A 22,590-nucleotide genomic window follows, 5' to 3' on the forward strand; every position below is an offset into this window, starting at 1 on the left:
TCTCATCCATTGCAACTGAGATGGATGGATGTGAGGATGAAAAACAAGCAGATCCAATGTAGGGGGGCAGCGACTTGGGCCATGAGGAGGTTGTGGGCTGGATCAAGTAGGCCCTACAAGCTATTGGGCGCCAAGTGAAGACAGTTGAGAGTGATGCAGCGGGCTGTGAAAGGAGCTACCCTTCTCGTGCCTCTTCTACTCTCAACACTAGTTCCCCATGAAGGTGTTATTATAGAACCTAAGGGAGGTAGGGAAACTAGCCTTCCATTCCACTTTTAGAAGAATGGTATAGTAGCATGAACCTGATTTGTGTGTTTTGATGGAGACAAGGCTGTTTGGGCCTAGCCTAGTGTATATCCGAAGGAGATTTTCTGCTAGCTAAGATTTTTATGCTGTAGAGTCCCAGGATGTTTCTGGGGGTGTAATTATTATTTAGAAAATCAGTGTAGCTTTAGTGGATGTGTTACACCAATGTACTCAACAAGCTATAATCATTATCATGGATGTTAATGGATCAACTTGGCTCTTATCTAGTATGTATACGAGCACCGATTATTTGGACCGGCATATTGTATAGCAGAAAGTGGCGACATTGATTGATAAGAGGATCCTATCTGTGGTGGGTGGTGACTTTAACTACATTGTCGGGCCTCAAGAGAAAATGGAGACAGACCTTATGTGGATGATGTAGAGTCCAGGGAGTTTGGGGACTTTATCTAAACTAACGGTTTTGTGGACCTTAGTTTTGTTGGTCCAAGATTCACTTGGTATAACAACCACTAGGGGGGAGTTAGGGTTTGAGAGAAGATTGACAGGATCTCTGCAACGGACAGTTGGATTCAAAGTCACCCTGCTCACTTGGTTCGTCACTTGCTGAGAATTGCTTCCGACTATTGCCCAATCTTGTTTATCATTGACATCCTACTCTCTTATTGAAGCCCTTTCTGGTTTGAGAAGGTATGGCTTTTCTATTTTTGATCTTGGGACATTGTGTGGGAGGTTTGATGCATGCAGGTCCATGCAGATGTGAGGTATAGAGTTATCCAGAGACTGGAGCTGATAAGAAGGTTTCTGAGGTGGAATAGGAAGCAGGTTGAGGACATCTTCAGGAGGTTTGAGGCCATTGAGACTTCCATCATTGAGCTCCAGGAGCATGAAGATTGAGAGGGTGGAGTTGCAAAGGGGGAGCTCGCTAATCTATGGGGCTTGATGTCTGAGCACCACTCTCTCTTGAGGCAATAAGAGATTTTTTGAAGGTAGAAGTTTAGGGTGCAATGGATTAGGAAAGAGGATCAGAACATGAAGTTCTTTCATTAGACTACCATCATCCAAAGGCACACAAACCAGATTCGGACAACCAGGGATGCTGTGGGGTAGTGGCTGTTTGGAGAGGATTTGCTCTGATAGGAGATTGTGAGTTTTTTCAGATCTCTATAGACTACCATGCTAGGAGGGAGTTAGATCTTTCGAACCCCTTCCCCTGGAGAGTATGGTCATAGAGCAGGAGAACAGGAAACTCAATGGAGATGTGATGGAGGAGGAGGTGCAGAGGATGCTTTAGTCGATGGTAGAAGACAAAGCCTTGGGACCTGATAGCTTCCCTCCCTTTGCTTTAAGAGATATTGGCCTATTATCTGGTCTAAGGTCATGGTGGCGGTGCAAGAGTTTTTTATCTGTAGCTAGATATTGGGAACTTGGCAGCACACCTTCATTGTCCTGATTTCAAATAGATAGGAGGCTTCAGAGTGGGGGCATTTCAGATCGATCAGCTTGTGTACGATCATATACAAGATGTGTGCCAACTTAATGGTCCACGGGATGAAGACTATCCTCCCTCATGTGATCTATTTGGAGCAAGGGTATTTATCAAAGGCCGCAACATCTTTAATAATATCCTCATTACTTAGGAGTTTATGTATAATCTTAACCACACTTTCTCTCATCGCACACTTATGGTGATCAAGCTTGATATAGAAAGGGCTTATGATCGCTTAAACTAGCAATTCCTTGAGGATGCATTGTCATGCTTTGGACTCTGCTAGATTGGCTGGATTATGACATGTGTTCAGAGCCCTACATTTGTCATTTTGGTCAATGGGATGCTCTTAGAGTTCTTCGATTCCATAGTGGGGCTGCGGCAAGATTGTCCTCTCTCTTCTTATCTTTTTATTATCTATGCTGATGTCTTCTCAAGAGCCCTTCGTACTACATCAAAGGGGTAGGTGATAGGCCCTTATGTGCCAATCTTTGGGGCTTAGCTGATCTCACACCTTCTTTTTGCAGATGACTACTTGTTAGTGGGCCAGGCCATAGTTTGAAGTGTCGTAGGATTTAGAATGATCTTGGAGGACTATTGTAATACCTCAGGATAGAAGGTGAATCTTCTCAAGTCAGCTGTGCATTTTAGTCCAAGGATGTCGATGCAGCTCCACCACTCAATCATAGAGAGATTGGGTGTCACTAAGCATCGCGGGATTTTGCAGTACCTAGGGGTGCCCATCTCTGGATGTAGGCTGAGGAGGACTGAGAGTGAGAGGGTAGAGCATGCTATTTGGCAGTGGTTGGAGGGTTTGTAGGCACAGATCCTTTCGATGATAGGCAGGATTATTGTGGTCAGATCGATACTCAGCTTCATATCTATTTATCTTCTCTTGAATGCCATCTTGTCCAAGACTACAGTGTTGAGGATTGAGCAACTATTCCAAAGGTTTTTATGGAAATCGTGGCCTCATGGTGGTGGAGGCATGCACCTTGTTGCCTGAGATGTGGTGTGCTCGCCACAGCGAGAGGGTGGATTAGGTATCCTATCCTTGGTCACTAGGAGGGAAGCATCGATCTTCCACCATGCGATCGGGTTTCTTCTTCACTCGAAATCCACTTGGAGCACGATGATGAGGGCTAAGTATGGCCCTTGGCTTGCTGGTGGCAAGATCTAGGTCAGCCAAAGAGCCTTTGCTTTATAGAGAGAGATTTGCATGTGGGCCCCTGATGTCATTCCCTAGATGAGATGGATGATTGGAGACTGTCGCTCCATCAGTATGCTCTATGACTCCTGGATTACAGACATGCCTTTGATCTAGTATTTGACATTTGTTAGCTCTGAGGTGACTGACTCAATGAGGATTTGTGATCTTCTCTACATCGACAGTAGTGGATGGGGTCCAACAGTGGTGCTTCCCCTCTTTGGAGAGCAGCTAGGTGGGTGGGTTAGGTACCTGGTACTCCCCCTTCATCAGTGTCCAGATATCATAGTGTGGGGATCCTCCAGTATGGGGAGACCTATCACAGTTGACCTTAATTTACCATTTGTACTAGCCGAAGGCCATTAGGCATCTAGATGGTGAAAGGATTTGGAGGTTGGGGATGCATTTGATAGTGAGCCTCTTCCTCTAGAAGATCATCTAAGGACGGCTTCCAACCAGAACTATACTTAGGGAGACTGGAATGGATATCCAAACTATTTGTCCTTACTACAGTGAGGAGGAGATGGTGGAGAACATGCGCTTCCTATGCCCTTCAGCTAGATGGGTTTGATTTTTAGCAGGTCAGTTTCATCGAATTGTTCAAGTGGATGATCCAACTAGGGCCTTCATTGATCTTCTGAGGTGGAAGGCTGGGGGGATGCATCCAGGGAGGCTACTATCTGAGCTGCCTACATCACCTAGCATATTTGGTTGGCCAGAAACAGTATTGTATGGGAGTCCAAAAAGTGCCCAGTAAGGTTTGCCATTGAGAGAGCCCTGATCCTGGCTAGAAATCTGATCGATGTGACCTCTAGGTCTTTAGAGACCCGAGACTCCCATCCTATTCTTATAGCGACCCAACGGGTGTTCATTGTCTCGGAGGCCCAACCTCTAGGATATTTGAAGGTTAACTTTGATGTGAGTATTCGGGATAGAAGTGGTGTTGCTGGCTTTATCATTTGCGAATCTGACTCTAGATTGGTGGCAACAGAAGACTGCTACCTATTTGAGCTAACGGTCCCTAGAGCAGAAGTTCGTGCAACTTAGGCAAGGGTCATGTATGCACGGAGGATGTTGGGAGTAGATCATATAATTATTGAGGGTGACTCAACTATTGTGGTGTCCTGGATACAGGGTTATATGCAGAAAGTGGCTAACCATCCTCTTTTGTGGAATATATCCATTTTGCTTTTGATGTACACTGGACTCGCAGTCAAACATATCTTCAGGAAAATAAATACTGCAGTAGATTGGGTGGCGACGTATGTTGCGGAGCTCTTTGAGGATCTCTTGTGGACTACTATGGGGTGGCCTCTAGACTATTTAGGAATATTTTATTTTCTAATTTTTTGGATGCATTCACATAAGATTTGTATAAATTATCCATCTTAATCAAAAAAAAGGACACGCTACAGAAGGTTTGCGTTCCTCAAAAAGGGGAAGGCCTTCTACTTTCAGCCAGTCACCTCGGCAGAATTTTATTCATAAAAAGGTTGAAGTCAGATGTTTCAAGGTTCAAACCTGTCAATGGGACTCTCAAGTATTTCCAAACACCTCATTTAACCGGCATATTAAAAAGGCTAATAATTAACTTCCTAGTTCTCTTGGGAACAGAGGGACCGAAAATGATGCGAAATTTTCAACATTAACATTCTGACCAGAGTGATGAGCATCAAGAATAAGCTTCAAGCAAAGAACATCATGAATCGAGCCCCATGTTGGGTTGCATTGATGGTGCGAGCAAAAAGCAACCCTGGACCATGTATCATTGGTAAATCAACTAGTTTAGGATAACATATTCTGAAACTTCACCTTTTATATCTAATAATAGACCAGGCCCATTTATTGAAAAACTTGCTTATTTATTATAAGCAGTAGCGGAAAACAAACACAAACCATGTGACAACAGCTTCTTCTCCAACACAATCCGTTAAACCCAGACACTTTTTTTCCTTCGGCACATTATAGCATCTAAATCATCCTTCTTTTTAGACCATAATCTTGTCTGCAATTTTTGCCAATCTTGCACTATTGACGTGGTCTGTTGGGCTGTGCAACGCGACTCCAGGAATGATGAGCCCAGAAAGCCTGCAAAGAATTGATATTAGAGAAATTCCTTGTGCACCACGGGTGGTGCAGAACACGTGCATCGCCCCGTGACGATTGGCTCATACACAGAGTCGGAGCATGATGCATGAGAAAAAAAAAATTTTTCTTCTGAACCTGTGTATGAGCCGCACACCACCTACAGTGATTGATTCACGGATGGAGCTAGAACGTGGCACATAAAAAAAAAATATTTTTCTTTTAGATCCGTATGTGAGCCAAGCACCGTGGATGGTGCACGTGATTCTGCGGTGCACAAAGAATTTCACTTGATATAAAGCTTTCCTCAAGTCCCGGCCTTGTTTTGCACCTAAGAAGAGAGCCTTGAAGAGGACGCTCCAAGCGCTCCTGTACATGGGAATCACGTACTTCGGATCAAAGTAATTGGCGTTTGGGGTTTCTGTCACCACCTGAACATGTGATAAGAATTCATGAAGCAAATTCTAACAGCAGCACGGCATCATTAGCTAGTACCGTTCTATAAAAAAGTTAGCATATCTGTCCATTATACCAGCCATTGTAGTAGATACAAGTACCAAACTGCTTGAACGTCAGAGCGATAGAAGGCATATCGAATGGGATCCGAGGGACAATATCATACCTATACACCATTCTGTAATACTTCAATCTCACAATGTTTTCGATATAAGTCCCAAAGATAGCATCTCCAACTCTTGGCTGCCCATAAGTCAACACACTATACATAGAACTCAAAATATCATGCTCATCATGGAAGGAAAGCAAAGCAGCGAAGATGGCTGCAAGTGCACCACCCAAGCTGTGGCCAGTCACAGCAATCTTTGCATTCTTGTGTTGTTGGATTAGCGACCTGAATGCTTCTCTCAAGGCATAATATGCCACAGGTTTGTCAGGAGTGCCATTGTAGTCCTTAGGGAACCCTTCAAGGAAGTTCTTCTCATCTTGGAGACCAAAATGCCTTGAGGAATCCCAGGTGGATGTTCCTCATTTTGCCTGTGAAGAGCCAGGAAAGATCGACATCAGTCGACCAGTCCTGGGCATTGAAAGGTTTGGTGCCGCGGAAGACCAAAACAATCAAATCAGCATCCTCTGCCTTGTTGCAGAATATGAAAGCTTGCGTCGCATGCTTCTCGTGGAACTCTGTGATATTCCAATACTCTTTGGTTAGTTCAATGGCTAAATTCTTTCTTAAGAAACTTGGTGGTGTACATTCTAAACTACAGATACGAAAATATAGGCTCTCATTACTTTCACTGATTAGTTTAACTTGTTAACTCTCGTCAACAAAGTAACATCATGATTTTTTGGAGCCAGTTTGATTAGAATACTTACTGTTCCAGCAATCAAAGAAGCTTACAAAGTGCATCTGCAAATATTAAAATAAAAAATTAGTCATCTGATATTACTGCAGTGCTCTCTCTCTTCCTCCCTCCCTCTGTCTATCTATCTCCAATTCTGTAGAAAATATTGTTTTTTAAACAAATACTAGCAGGCATTGTAGGTGCCATTTTTTAATCAAGCTATTGTTGTTGCACAAAAATCTTTTGTGGATCCAGACTTCCAATATTACAAACTTTCCAAATGACTTCTGAAATTGTCTGTTCAAATATCCTTTTTCTTTCAACTGCATGAGATTTACTTTTCTCCAAAATCGTGAAAAATCTAGTTAATCTAGAACTGAACAACACCTCAAATGTGTCGGAAAAATTTGTATCCCAACTATGTTTCATCAGGTCAATTCCAATGCGGTTGATGATTGTAGTCAAAGGCGTATGAAAACATGGGACCAAAACCAAATTAATTCAGTCATTCTCTTTACATTCCTTTAAACCAAAACTCAAAACTGAAAATTTAAGGAAAAACCCTGCAGGTTACAAAATCAGGGGAGTCAAAAAGGAAGGAAAAGAAGGGAGGATTGCCAAACTGCTTAAAAGGAAAACAATTCAAGTTATTAATTTTTAAAATACCTTACCACCATTTTGCTCAGAAAAAAATTGAAACACCTTGAAAGATGCCGTGTATATATTAGAAAACATGTGCAAAAGCTTTTATTGAAGAAAGCATTAGATGACAGACTTGCAAATAGTGTTGCTTTTTGCCAAACATTCGATAAATAGAGTAGTTGTCCAAAAAATTGAGAAAATATTCTATTCCAACCATATATTATCCACTCCTTTATGTGAAACCGGCTCTAATAATGCATTAAGAATTTCTTACAGTGACCATACTTTCCAGTGATTAGTGACAGCATTCTTGACATAGGCTGCATTCTCATAGGCAACCTTGGCAGCCATCATGGAGAGATCAAAGATGCTTATGTCACCGATATTTGCGGGGGCATCCATCAAGGAAAAGTACTGGATCAGCGAGTTGCTCTTGTAAAGCTCAAACCGGCCATCAATGAGACCGCTGAATGATCGATAATTGGCAGCATCACGATTGGGGAAGACAACAGACACTACAAAAAGAGAATGGCATACCATGCCACCTCCATTGTGTTAGAATTACATAATGCAGTTAGCAACATTCATGAAGATAAAACTAGGTCTAATATTACAGTTGTCCCTTCAGGAAACGGATGGAGAATGCAGTAACGGGACCAAACAAATCTTAGTTCGTTTTAAATTAATTTTGAGGAAAATAGTTGATTTAAAATCTTTTGAAAACCAAAATGAATTATTCATTGTTGGAACCAAGCTGAACCCACTAAGATCAGGGCGGCTTGTGTTAGTTCCTCAGTTATCAAAAAATAAAAAGGTATTAATGAAACCTGTTGCTGCAAGGCTCCGAAAGTGAGATTGGTGCTGAATCGAGCTAGAGAGATGAATGCTGGATCGATATGAACTGCGAGTAAAATCTGTAAAAGAAGTCTCAAAACCGTGAGATGCCTTCCGATTTAGGATCTTCTGATATTTAAGTCAGCCAGAACCTTGAGAACATGTAGTAAAAAATAAAAAAGTAGAAAGCAAGAAGTGAGAATTTATGAGTGGAAAGAAGTGGAATGAACTCTAAGTGGAGAGAACTTTAGTTCTTCAGTGAAAATCTTAGCAGAGTTTTATCTCTGTGAGTTCAGATTTAGTTTGGACTTACCTTCCGGAGTGCACATTCTTCTCCTTTTATGCAGAGAGCTTGCTTAGGCTTTAAGGGGAGTTTGTTAGACCGTTAAAGATCTGTTAGGCCATTGGAGATTTATTAGGCCGTTTGGTTGTTATAACAGAATGGTCAGCTATAAAGAGATCGTGGAGTGGCCGCCCATATGGAAAATGAGCTGGAATACCACTAGAAGATGGTTACGACTGAGCTGGATGATAGCCATCAGATAACCATATATAGACATGGTAGCACATCGATAACAGACCGACGTGGGATAGCTGACATCAATAACTATCTGAGCTAGGCATTATGTCTTGAGTATCAATAATCAGATCGGCCAGAAATCGATGTAAGTTCGATTCAGTTGAGGGAGATCGGCAGATAATTGAGGTAAGCATTTCGTTTAGTAGCAGTTCTAGACTAAGCCGATTGTAGATAATATTGAAGAAGTAGATCGATCGTGAACCGAGATGAGTCCAAAGGACTTATTTTAGATAACAACCTGCTGCCACATAGTCAGGTGATGCTGAGGTCGGATAATATACACCAACATATGCCCCCCACTTTTCAGACCGAAGTGAAATGACTCATATCAGTATGAAAAGTATTCCAAAGGCTGTACCTGATCTATTTCATCATAATAAATGTTCTACTCTGATGATGGTTGAAAATATTATTTTTTTAATTATTTGAAGTGACATGCTATTTTTCAAAAACCATCCTGCTGTACGGAGTAACGATGGACGTTTGAAAAACTGAAATGTCATAAATGTCAGACCAACTTAACCATGAGACGTGTGCGTTAGGTGTTGAAATGCCATTAGGGAGGATGGTTTTTATGCAGATTCTGCTTATGTAGCTGCATCAGGGAGAAATGCGTTGAAACGACATTCTGCAAATTTGTTGGATGGCTGACAAGTGACATCAATTTGACGATACATCAGGTTAGTTTGGACCATTGAACACCTTTATAAATAGGCCTGTCTTACAGATGAAAACCACAGTTGCTATTCTCTCTTTATCGAAACTCTACCAGATTCTTTTCTTAAGGCATTGCATCGCTAGTGATGGAGAAGGTCCTTTGAAGTCGTCGGAGCTAGAGAAGGAAGAGAAGTAGAAGTCCTTCAAAAGCTCCCTCAAGCCCTCTTTCATCTGCTAGGTATCCACCTCTATTTCCATCCTGTAAAGTCCGATTTTAGGATTTTGGAGTCTTTTCTTTCCTTTTTTAGGTAGTTCCCCTTTTCTGTTCCTATTTCTTTCAAATCCTCTTCTTTCCTTGCTTATTTTTGTGCTTCCTTCTTCATTAGAATGTCCTCCAATAGCAATACTGAGTTGTGTCAGAGTAATCAGATATCTCGGTTGACCTAACCACTGCTCGATTTTGAGGTAAAAAATCCACTTCAGTTAGAGGCCGAGGTCAGCACCTCAGGTTAGGATAATCCTAAGTCTCCTATAAGGAGATTTATGGATTATCTCGGACCGACTACAGAGCAGTTCACTCTAACCTATGTCAACCTTCAAGAACTTAGAAAGAAATACTCCATTCCTGAAGAGTTCCAATTAATAAAACCAGACCTAGATGGTAAGATAATTGAACCTCCAGATAGCTGTGTCGCATTTTATAATGAGGTACTTTGGTTTGGTCTTTGATTTTCTTTACATCCTTTTTTCAGTAATATTTTTGACTTTTATAGAATTCATCCAACTCAGGTCACCCCTAATGCCATTAGGGCTATCATAATTTTCATTATCTGCGGCAAATTTTCACCTATAGAACTTATGATTTCTCTCATTAGGACGCTTTTTGTCCTAAAAAAACACCCATATGAAAAAGATTGGTAGTATTTTTTATCTCGATCAAAATATAAATTTGATCCTACCCTTCCTTCTTCCATTCATAACTGAAAAAATTATTTCTTCTTTGTTTCTTCCGATATTCCATGAGATTTCAGTTGCAAATGGTGCACCTCCGAAATCAAATGGAATGCTCATAATAAAGTACACCCTGAGGATAAGAAGGTTTTTGCTAGGCTTCTGGGTATGAAAGTATTCAAAAGGAGCTTACTGATGATGGAGCAATCTTTGCTTGAAGCAGGCATTAGTCAAGTCTCTCTCCAGGGTAAGTCTGATGTCAATTTTATAGTTCTGATACTTTTCATCAATATTATTATTTATTGACTTCCTCCATTCTTATGTGACAGAAATAATGAAGTTCAATATGCAGAGGTTGACAGAAGCCAAGAAAAAAAAAATCCAAGCCGATCAACTTGCTGTTGCCCCTACATCCAAGAAGGCTAAAGAGGCTGCCCCTCCGAAGTTAGCTGCCCCCCTGATCATCTTTCGAGGCTATTATCATTAATAGCGACACCATGCTGATCTCCACTATTTAATCGAAGCCAACTCATCCTATTATCAAGGTGGCTCGACCACCGCTTTCTAAGGGACCATAATCAAAGAGTTCTCTAGCACCCCCTTAGTTATCGGGCAAGTCAGTTCGGCCAACAGATCAGCATCTGAAACCATCTGACAATCCGCCATCCACCTTGGTGGAAATAATTGACTTGGCAAAGGTGTCGTTGATGGAGATGCCAAGGTTGGCTCGGGACCTCTTCAGTAAGATAATGCCCTAGAGAGATCTTGACACTCGAAGGAGGGATCTCTCTATAGATAAGCTAGCGAACTACAGTTACACTAGCTTCATGGATTTAAGTTTTTAATTCTTTCTTTCTCTCTCTCTTTCTTTTTTTTTTAACATTGGCTTTTATCCGACCTGAACACTTCTTTTTATTCTCTCTTTTTTTCATATCAAATTTTCTCTGACCTCATCATTTCTTTTTGCTCTTTTCTGTAGTTCATCATGTACTTTAGACTAATGCATGAGCACATGGGGTGGTTCAATGAAAATAAGAAGACTATGGAGGAAGGTCTAAAGATCGAAAAAGAGGCCAAGAAGGTGGTCGAGGAGGCCAAGAGGGCAGCAAAAAAGAAGGCTGCCAAGGAGAAGAAAATAGCAAAGGGACTGAAGAAGCAGCTCCAAGAAAAATTGGATTTGATAAAGGACAAGAATAAACAACAGCTGGATAATCAGTGCAAGCTGAATGAGAAGGATGATCAACTGGTTGAAAAGGAGGACCAGCTATAGAAGAATACTGAGAGAAACTCTGAACTAGAAAGTAAATTGAAGGAGGCTAAGGCTATCATCACCAAGCAGGAGGGCAATTTGATTTCATACCGACATCAACTGGATAAGGATCAGGAGCGAATGTCTCGAATTATCAAGGACTATAAGAACTTCGAAGCCTTTCAGGATAAGATAATCGAAGCCTCAGAAGGAGCCTTCGACTACAGCTTCAAAAGTTGTCGGAGCTCGATTATCAAGCTATTTCCTGACCTTGACCACAACAAGGTCATAATAGATGTAGCTATAGAAGTAGCAGCCGAGGTGATGCCACTGCCACCCAAGTTCTTGCAACCCCTTCTTTTGAGGTGCCTCCAACTAATGTCCCAGCCAGTCCGATTAAGGTTATCACCGTGAAAGCTCTTCCAGAAGAAAAGACCAAGGAAGAAGGCAGTTCAGCTCTTCCCAAAGAAGAACTTAGCTCGGCTCCTCCCAAAGAAGAACCTAGCTCGGTCCCTTCTCCAACAGGATCTCAGGCTAAGGCCCGACTTGCATTTTTCTTTTCCTTTTTAACTTTTGTATCAGCCCAACATGGGCTTTTGTAGTTCTTTTCAAATTAATGATTTTAATCAATGAAACTTTTTGAAATTCATGCTTGTTTTTTTTTTTCGATTTCAGATAATCTGATCTGAGTTTTACTTATTTTGAAATGTACTATTTATTTTTCTAATGTCGGTCAGAATGATAATGAGTATATCTAATTTAACATCAATCAATCAAATAGGTCAAATAACTATTCTCAACTCAGAGAAATAAATTAATATGATTAACTTTAAGAAGTAATCTTCTGAATTTAAATCAGATCATGTAATTGAAGATAAATCAATCTCTAATAATTCAATGTAAAAGTTTCAAGAATACCTTTAACCGAAATTGAGGTGGCAGATCAAATTTCATCACCTATAGATTTATAATTCATATTGCTTTCCTGTAGTCATCTTTAAAGAAATTCAGTTATAGATCTGAGTGCTCTTTCTATGGGCTTTAGCTCATTTCTTCACTTTACTTAATAAGATCTAATCCGAAGATCAGATTTCTCAAACTGTTTGATGGAGTCCAATCTGGAGATCGAATATTTTGTAATATCTGATGAGATCCAATCTGAAGATCGGATATCTCACAACAGGTTGTCCTATTTTGGTTGGAATCTTTATGGCCTTGTCGTGACTCTTCCAACCTTGCTTCAGAATGTTTATGGCCTTATCGTGACTTTTTTGACCTCGTTTCAAATTTTTTATGACCTTTCATGGCTTTTCGACCTCATCTCAAAATTTTTATGGCCTTTCATGACTTTTCTGACCTCATCTCAAAATTTTTATGGCCTTTTGTGGCTTTTTCGACCTCATCTTAAATTTTTTATGGCCTTTTGTGGCTTTTCTGACCTTACTTCATAAATTTTATGGCCCCATCGGGGCTTTTGTGACCTTGCTTCAAAAATTTTATGGCATTTCATGGCTTTTCTGACCTCATCTTGGAATTTTTATAGCCTCATCGGAGCTTTTCTGACCTCACTTCAGAAATCTTATGGCCTCATTGGGGCTTTTTCGATCTCGCTTTGAAAATCTTATGGCCTTATTCGGGGTTTTTCTGATTTCGTTTGATCGAGTTTCACCAATTTAGTTTAAATGAAGAAAGATTCTTCAATAGAAACTTTGGCCAAAACATTATCTTTATTAGGACAAAAATTAAATTTTTTATTGAAAAGATCTCATTGATAATACACTCTAAGATGTTCAGCATTCATGTTCTTAGGATGGTTATAGCATCAAGATTTTCAATTTGATAGGCTCCTAGGCGAATTACTTTGATAATCCAATATGGCCCTTCCCAGTTCGAAGTGAGTTTTTCTTATTCTATTAGTTTTAAGACTTCAGCTCATTGGAAAACTAGATCACCTTTACAAAAAATTTTAGGCTTCACCCGAGAGTTGTAATATTTGGCCACTCGTTATTTATAGGCTACCATGCGGATCTGGACTCTTTCTCGAGTTTCATCAAGTAAATCAAAATCATTCCTCAACCGATCTGAATTGCTTTCGATCTAAAAATTTTCTGTTCTGGTCGTATAAAGATCGATCTCAACAGGTATCACTACTTTTATTTCAAAGGTGAGCTTGAAAGGTGTTTCCCCAATTATTATCCGAGGTGTAGTTCTATATGCCCAGAGAACATTGTGAAGCTTTTTTGCCCAGAGTCCTTTAGCTTCAGTGAGCTTTATTTTTAAACCTTGAAGAATAGTTTTGTTGGTGACTTTGACTTCCCCATTTGACTGTAGATATCCAATCGAAGTAAATTTGGGATCAATGTGAAGGTCGAAACAGAATTCCTTGAACTTCTAATTGTCAAACTGCTATCCGTTGTTAGTAATTATGACTCGAGACAAACCAAAATGGTAGATAATTAATTTTCATACAAAATCTCTTATCTTTTTCTCAGTTATTTGTGCTAGGAGCTCAGCTTCGACCCACTTAGTGAAATAATCAATAGCTACCACCAAAATTTTTTTTTATCCTACGGCCATTGGGAAAGGTCCTAGAATATCCATTCCCCACACAACAAATGGCCAGGGTGCGGTAATAGAAATAAGTTCAGATACAGGCTGAGGTTAAATATTGGCATACCTTTGATATTTATTGACAAGATTGATAGAATCTTTTAGAATGGAAGGCCAATAATAATCTTGTCTAATTATTTTGTAAGCTCAAGACTGCCCCCAAGTGATTGCCGTAGATATTTTCATGAATTTCTTGAAGAGCATGATCAGTTTCTGAAGGTCTTAGACATCGAAGCAGTGGGGAGGAAAATCGACCTCTTGTATAATTGGTTGTCTAGAATAACATACTATAGGGCTTGTCTTTTGATTTTTCTTGCTTCAATTAGATTAGTTGGCAGATCTCCTTTGTTAAAGTACTCCATCAATGGATCAATCCAACTTGGCTCATAATCAATTTGGACAATAAGCAAGGTCTTAATACTAGACTTTTCAAGGAAGTCAATAGAAATATTTGAACTAAATTTGAAGAAACCATATGTGGCTAGCTGAGACAAAGCGTCAGCTTGAAAATTTTTTGATTTGGGATCTGTATGATTTCTAGGTCTTCAAAGCTTTTCGATAATTCTCTCACATTATATAAATATTGAGATAAAATAAAATTTTTAGCTTCAAATTGACCTCGTACCTAATTGACAGCAAGTTGAGAATCAGTGAAGACCTTGAGCTTTTTAACATTGAGCTCTTTAACCATCCCAAGTCCTGCAATTAATGCTTCATATTCTGCTCTAGTGTTTGAGGTATCAAAGTTGAATCTCAGAGCATGTTCAGTAATAACGTCTTCTGAGCTTGCTAGAATCAAACCAGCTCCATTTTCTTTTGAATTAGAGACTCCATCAACATACAATATCCAGAAAGAATCCAAATTGATATTTCCAAAGCTTTTTAAGATAGGTTCCTCATCGAAAATAGAGCATTCAATACTAAAATCAGCTAACACTTGAGCTTTTAATGAAGATCGAGGGCGATAATAAATATTAAACTCACTCAATTCAATAGCCTATTTGGCAAACCGATCTAAAGTATCAAGTCGCTATAGAATAGACTTCAAAGGTTGATCAGTCAAAACTATGATAGAATGAGCTTGAAAATAAGGTCGGAACCATCTTGCCGATGTAATAAGAGCATAAATCATCTTTTCAATTTTGAAATACTGAGTTTCAGCATCTTTAAGTAGTTTGCTTCTAGAATAAGTTGATCTCTATATTTCTGCATCACTTCAGACCAAAATCAAACTAACAGCTTTAGTTAAAATAGATAAATATATGAATAACTCCTCACCTTCCACTAGCTTTGATAATAATAGAGCGGATCCAATATACTTCTTGAGGTTGTCTCAGGTAGCTCGACGTTCACCGATCAAGTGAAATTTTTGATATGCCCGAGAATCTTAAAGAAAGGAAGATATTTTTTAACTGATTTGGAGATAAATTGGCTAAGAGAAGCTACTTGCTCAGTAAGCTATTGAGCTTCTTTGATCGAGATTGGATGCTTCATCTCGAGAAGAGCTCAAATTTTTTAGGATTGGCTTCGATTCCTCTTTGAGTCATAAAAAATTCAAAAAATTTTTGAAAATACTTCGAAAGCATATTTATTAGAGTTGAGCTTCATTTGATATCTACGAAGTTCACCAAAAGCTTTCTCTAGATCGATAATGTGCCGATCTGTTTCAATGCTTTTCACCAGCATATCATCAATATAGACCTCCATGTTACGATCAATTTGTTGCTTGAAGATCTTGTTCACTAGGCGTTGGTATGTAGCACCTACATTTTATGATCAAAAGATATCATTTTATAACAATACAAACCTCTTTTAGTGATAAAGATTATATTTTCTTCATCTCCAAGTGCCATTCTGATCTAATTATATTTAGAAAAAGTATCTATGAAACTCAGCAATTTATACCTTGAAGTAGCATCAATGAGCTAATCAATCCTTGAAAGAGGGAAACTATCTTTTGGGCAAGTTTTATTGAGAAAAATTTTTTATTGGCTTTCTTAACCATGACAACATTTGTGATCCACTTCAGACACAGTGCTTCTTTGATAAATTTGGCTTTTAAGAGCTTATCAACTCTTGATCTATTGCTTTCTACCTTTCTAGGGCAAAGCTTCTTTTTTTCTATTGCACTAACTTACATTTTGGATCAATATTGAGCTTATGCACAATGACATCAGTTGTAATTCTAGACATGTTGGAGGCTGATCAAACAAAGACATCGATATTTACTCGAAAAGAAAGATATCAGCTTCTCCCTCTAGTTTGGCTTTAGTAAAGATCCGATCTGAACTATTTTTTCTAGATCATCACCCAAAGGAACAGTGATTAGCTTCTCGACTGGTTTTTCTTGACTTTTTTCGATGTCGAATTTATTTTTCTAATCAGGTACTTCAATTGGCAAGGTTTCTACAGACTTCTTCATTCTTGCTGCTATCAAGAAGCATTGCTTAGCGAGCATCTGATCTTCTCGCATTTCTCTGACTCCATAGTAGAAAATCGGACTAACAGGTGATAAATGAAAACTATAGTTTTGAGGGTATTGAGTCCAGGTCGGCCAAGAATTGTATTATAAACTGATGATACTTTGACAATCAAGAAGGTGAGTCTTACAATTGACTGTCATGGTTCTGTGCCTGCAATGACTGGCAAAGTAATTTTTCTTTCTACAGATATAGAATTTTCAGAGAAGTCGATCAAAGGGATGCCGATCTACTTTAGCTGACCTACCAAATTTATTTTTTAAAAAGTATCATAGAATAATATGTTAGTAGAGCTTCTATTATCTACTAATATTCTTTTTAGATCATATTTTGCTATTATCATAAAAATAACAATAGCATCATTATGAGGAGTTTGAACTTTTTTGACATCATCAATAGAAAAAAAATAAAATTGTTTATGTGCTGACATTTTAGAGAACTCCCACCCACTTCAGGTGCTTCTGCAGTTTCACTGAGATTGGAAATCATGCTGATAACTCCAGCGATGGGCCTGTTTAGGTCATTCTCATTACCTGACTTTTGCTGTTGGTCAGCAGTTTGGCTAGCCCGATCTTGAATATATTTGCCAAATTGACCTTGGTGTATCAGTGCCTCAATTTCATCCTTCAATTGTCGGTACTCTTCAATGTCATAGCTGTGGTTTTGGTGATAATGACAGATTTTTTTTTTCTAGTGGGGCTCTCAAAGAATTAAGTCAGCAAAAATTTTTCTAATTCTCGATCTCCATCAATATCTGAGCTCGAGGGGTGGCAATGAAGTATAAGAATCAAATCATCGAGGTGGGCTTCTAAACTTCGAATTTTTCCAAGGACAATCAGTGTTGTTCTGCTAATTTTTGCGATCTTCCTCTTGAGGCTATTTTTTTCTATATTTTTTTACCTGATGGAGTATGCTTTCTTCTTCTTCTTCTTCTTCAGCCTGTGCATACTTTCGTAACTGGACTAGCATTTGTTCATAATTATCTGGATAGTTTTTGTTGAGGGAGAAGATTGGACAATTGCTTTTGAGTTCTTACTTCAAAGCTGCTATAGCAACGAACTCATTAAAGTTTTTTTACTTCCAAAATAGCTGCATTAAAGTGTGCAGTATAATCCCATAGAGATTCATCTTTCTGCTACTTTACAGTAAAAAGACTATTAGTATTTTTCAGATGAACCCTGTTATTACCAAAGTAAGTGACGAACAGTTTGGCTAACTATTCAAAGAAGGAGATAGATTTTGATCGAAAGTTAGAGAATTAGATTCTTGCAGATTTATTGAGGGTGATAGGGAAGGTGACATAGAGTAGGGCATCAAATGCCCCCTATAGCCTCATATGACTGTGAAACCCTCCAAGTGGTCCAAAGAATCAGTGGAGCCATCGAATGACTCCATAGCAGGTATCTTAAACCACATAGAGATCGGTTCATCAAGAATTTATCGAGAGAAGGAAGATTGCAAGCTAAAATCTCTCCCACTCTTGTTGCTAATTTGAATCTCCATCAACTTCTTCTCAAGATCTTAGATCTTTTGTTCAAGACCTTCTTCTAAATTCATCTTTCTGCTTGGAGCAGATGATTCTGCCCCTCAGGATTGATCAATCAGATCTAGAAAATGATTGTGAGAAGGATTTTGAGGAACTAATTGCTGGGAGTGGTGAGATTGAACCACTTGAGGAGTGGCCTCCCGTTGCTACTATTCAGTGGTATGCTGAAGCTATTGTACCATAGCAATAAGGGCTTGAACTTGCTAAACTAGAAAGTTGAATTACTGAGGGTCAACAGCAACTGATGGTTGGGTGACTTTCTGAGCATCTTCAGGAGAGGATGAGGTAGGTAGAGGATGAATCGATATTTTCTTATTCATCATTTTTTATTAAAAATTTTTTAGAAAGTCCTTCCTTTAGTACCAATCTATTACTGCAAGGCTCCGAAGGTGAGGTTGGTGCTGAATCGAGCTAGAGTGCTGAATGTAGGGTCGATGTGAACCACTGGTAAAACCTGTAAAAGTCCCAAAACTATGGGGTGTCCTTCGATTTAGGATACTCCGATGCTTAAGTCAGCCGGAACCTTGAGAACAGATAGTGAGAATGAAAAAATAGAAAGTAAGAAGTGAAAGTTTGCGAGTAGAGAGAAGTGGAATGAACTCTAAGTGCAGAGAACTTTGGTCTCTCAGTGAGAGTCTTAACAGAATTTTATCTCTGTGAGTTCAAACTCAGTTTGGACTTACCTTCCGGAGAGCATCTTATTTTTTTTTATAGAGAAAGCTTGCTTAGGCTTTAAAGGGAGTTTGTTAGGCTGTTAGACCATTAGAGATCTGTTAGGCTGTTAGGCCATTAGAGATCTGATCGTTAAAGATCTATTAGGCCATTTGTTTGTTGTAACAAAATGGCCAGCTGTGAAGAGATCGTAGGGCGACTGTCCACGTGGCAAATGAGCTAAAATACAACTGGAAGATGATTACAGCTGAGCTAGATGATAGCCGTTAGATAACCATACATAGATGTGGTGGCAGATCGATAATAGATCGATATGGGATAGCTGACAGCAGTAACTATCTGAGCTGGGCATCATATCTTGAGTATCAATAATCATGTCAGCCAGAAATTGATGTAAGTTTTGATTTAATTGAGGAAGATCGACAGATAATCGAGACGAACGTTCCACTTAGTAGTAGTTCTGGGCTAAGCCGATTAACAGATAATATTGAAGAAGTAGATCGATCATGAACTGAGGTGAGCTTAAAGAAATTATCTTAGATAACGACCTACTGCCATATGGTCAGGTGATGCTGAGATTAGATAATATATACCAATAAAACCATTGAGAATGGCAGAGAACAATATATGCTAATAAATAACCTATTTAGCAAAGCTGCAGAGAAGTGCTAATTAAAAAAAAATGTATACCATTGCCCTTCTCAGAAGAGGAAGAAAAAAAAAAGAAAAAAAAAGAAAAAAAAATTCTACCATTGCATGCCCATCTTAAGAGAAAGAATGTATACCATTGTAAACTGGGTCATATTCCGATGGTCACACTACTTACGTACAGACACAGGCTTGGATAGTGCATCATTTTAGACATGAGTAATTATAACATCATATGTTTGGTTAAGTACACTTGCTATAGTAGTTTTTTAATAATATTTTATTTTAAAAGATATTTAATATATTATTCTATCATTATTTTTTATTTTTTATTTTTTTAAAATAATATTTTATTATTTTTAAATTCTTCTTCTCTCTCTTCATTGCTTCTCCTTGCCGCCGCCCGCCTCTTTACCACCGCACAGCCCCCCTCTCCTCCTAATCCTCAATAACCTCCTCCTCTCTCCTCTCCCTTCGCCCTTCGCCCCCCAATATATCACCATCGCCGACTACCTTGATGCCACCCTGCTCTTCTCTCACCCCTTTCCTCTTCCTCCTCCTCTGCCCATCTCTTTGCCAATTGGGCCTACCGCTCATCTCGACCACTGCCGCTGCTCTCTTCAGCATCCTCTTTTCCCTTCCACTATTCAGGTCGACTGCCCCCTTCCTCCTCCTCCTCCTTCTCCATTATTTATGACTGTCCCACTTCTTCCTCCTCAACCATCCGGGCCCACCGCTTGCCTCTCCACCACCCCACGCCGACCATTGGTGGTGCTCCATTGGGAAGGGAGGGAGGGAACGGACGTGACTTCCAAAACACCCCACCATTTTTTTGGGAGGGGGGAAGGTTTTGGGATTGCATTTGAAATTTGAATTATTTATCATACCAGCCATGCACATGGTCAATTAAAATTGATTGTTGATAAATAGATCGGTACTATCCATTTTAAAATAGACAGCTAGAAAATAGCCAATAGTAAAATGGCTAAAAGAGGCTTTGGAGAACTATAGCAAAACCCTTGTTCGAAAAATAATAATTATAGTATCACATTGTAGGTCTCTATACCCTTGTTTTATCTTTTATTAGGAAAAAAATCATTCAAGAAATGTAGGACAAACTAAGGCAGAACTCTAAGAACTCGTTTGGTTTATGAAAATAATTTTTCTCCCCAAAAAGCACTTTTTGAAAAGTTAATTTTTTGGGAATAGAATTTTGGCATGTTTGGTTAACCAAGAAAAAGTGACTTATTACAGAGTACCTTATATTTGGTTGAGCACCTATTTTTCTGAAAAAGCTATATAAAATACCTATTATACATTTAGTAGATATAAGACCATATCTTTTTACTCCTAAATTTTATATAAATATTTATATAATATTTATATAAATATAAATATAATATTAAATATAATATAATATTAATATTAATAAAAATATTATATTAGTATAAGTATTAAAATAATATTATAATATTACAATATTAATATTATATTCATATAAATATTGAGATAATATTAATATAATATTATATTACTATGCAGTATTTTATCTTAATCATTCAGTGATATTTTGTAAAATCTTAATCATTGATCTAAAGAGATATTTTGAAAAAAAAAATAGTACTATTTTTCATCCCATGGGAAGTGCCAAAACCCATCTCCCTCATGAATTTTTACTTTTCATAAAATATGAAAAGTAACTTCCTATGGGAAGAACTTTTTTCACTCTTTCTCCTCTTAAAATTCTAACTAAATAAGAGACCATTTGTCCACTTCCCATAGGAAGTGCCTCTTCTCCCCTCCATTTCCCATCAACCAAACGTTTCCTAATATCCTATGCATGCTTTTAAAGGAATCCCAACTCCTCTTTAATTTGTTACAGTGTCGCAGAAAACTTCTTCTTCGGAATTATTCCTTCCCACCAAAAATGATGTCATCAGTTAAAAATGGAAACAAGTATACCGTTAGTATCCATCCAAAATAGAGTTATATCATGCATATTTCAGCAAACAAGTTGTTGGAAAATCTGTGATGATGTGCCAAATCAAGCGTAGGATGCCACCATTAAGGGCTACCAAGTTCAGGATGAACTCGGCAATTGTTCCCACCCATGCCATGCATGGGCGTGCTAATGGCTGACAAAACCTTCTGGATGAGCAAGGTCAGAGCAACAACTCATGGATCGGTGCCCTCGAGGGCAGTGGAGTCGCTAACCTCTACACACTTTTGTTTTGCTAGGCTTCTCTTAAAGATCAAAAGGCTTAGTATTTGGAGCAGTCCCACATCCTTGGGGCGAAAGATCATGTAGTCCCCAATAGCAGGAGAAGGGGTGAACTCTTGAGAATGGGAGAGGGAGTGGAAAGAAGAGGTGCAAGGCTTCATATTGGCAAGGGATGCTTTATATAGCAAGCAAGCTACTCTCAGCATCATCACCAATAAAAATCTATTTATATCACATGCTGATTTGATATATAATCAATTTGCCTATCACGGTTAGACACATGTGGCAAGCAATTTTAAATGGAGAAACCAGATGAGGATGAAAATTATAGCAGATTTAAATCCAAATAAAGATGTGAGTTTAGTAGAAGTAATGAATATAAAGAATAAACTAGCTTATAGTCCCATGTAATGCATGGGATGCGATTTTTTTTAAAATAATATTTGATTTTATTTATCTTGTTAAGATCCGATCTGAGAGAAATTGGAGGAAGAAGCCTGATGTTGGTGACGATGAGGAGGAAGGTGACGGCGGGAGGTGGCAGCTAAGAAAGTGGGGAAGGATGGGCATCCGTGAGGGTTTGGAACTTGCCTATTGGTTCTTGTGAAGAATAAAACTCCAAATTGTGGACCTTCTATTCAAGAGGAGATGGTCTCATACTCTGAATTCTTGTTGAAATTGAAGCAAAAGGTCAATAAATCAGCAATCCATGCAAGACATCAGAACCTATCATATATGTATCATAATTTGGTTGAACCAGACATCAGAACCTAAATCACCAATGCAAGTTGATTGCGACAAAAATTTTCAGACAAACCTATAGGAATAGAATGATGAATTAAGATTAAAAGTTTCCTATCCTCAAGACCAAGTCCCCCATGATCATTTCCCAAGACCAAAATTTTGGGGGAAAAAGAAGATCAATGAGAAAACTCAAAGAAACACACCATAGAACTGGCTACTGCTATCAAACCATGCAGCTTCTGAACTTTTTGAGTGTTCCAACAAAAATCCAATTGATTCTCTAATCTACCTTAACCTCTCTTTTACTTGATTTTTGGCTCAACAATTTTCATTTTCTTCCTTTGTCATATTCTTGTGCACAGTATCTTAATTTAAGTATCTGTCACCTGGCTCACAACTTCATGTCA

The 22,590-nt window shown here is 38.7% G+C and overlaps 1 pseudogene; it reads right to left on the reverse strand.

The window, feature by feature from the left end:
• Positions 1-4,951: 4,951 nt before the first annotated feature.
• LOC105042056 (triacylglycerol lipase OBL1-like) lies at positions 4,952-21,648 on the reverse strand (annotated as a pseudogene).
• Between the last annotated feature and the right edge of the window lie 942 nt (positions 21,649-22,590).

Source organism: Elaeis guineensis, chromosome 3, assembly GCF_000442705.2.
Source record: "Elaeis guineensis isolate ETL-2024a chromosome 3, EG11, whole genome shotgun sequence".
Taxonomy (NCBI): Eukaryota; Viridiplantae; Streptophyta; class Magnoliopsida; order Arecales; family Arecaceae; genus Elaeis; species Elaeis guineensis.